Here is a 306-nt window from a genome sequence, read left to right as displayed (position 1 = left end):
AAGGTCTCTTCCTTCAATGGCCTTATCCATCAGGGATATTTATTTTCCCCTTTTCATATTTTACTCTTTCTTTGACCTCTCGATACTTAAGAACACCGCTTAATATTCTTTTATATTAACTTTTCACAGACCTTGGTATGCTAAGGTCTTCGTCGTCGACAGCTTTTTCTGAGACCAAATTCTGTTACTTCGGTCTTTTCGTTAAATGGGTTACTTTGTTCCATTCACGTGTGAAGCGCAATATCATGTCGTTACTAGCGAATCGGTGGTCATGAACTTCTTTATTTTTGAAGGCAATTGTTTTGC

At 37.6% G+C, this 306-nt stretch overlaps 1 protein-coding gene across 1 annotated transcript in view; it reads left to right on the top strand.

The window, feature by feature from the left end:
* Positions 1-306, top strand: part of LOC119586956 — a 22,096-nt gene that overhangs the window by 4,827 nt on the left and 16,963 nt on the right. The gene's annotated exons all lie outside the window — the stretch shown is intronic.

This window comes from Penaeus monodon, chromosome 22 (genome assembly GCF_015228065.2).
Source record: "Penaeus monodon isolate SGIC_2016 chromosome 22, NSTDA_Pmon_1, whole genome shotgun sequence".
Classification (NCBI taxonomy): Eukaryota; Metazoa; Arthropoda; class Malacostraca; order Decapoda; family Penaeidae; genus Penaeus; species Penaeus monodon.
The sequence above is the reverse complement of the archived record's forward strand: the minus strand, read 5'-3'. Positions and strand labels throughout refer to the sequence as shown.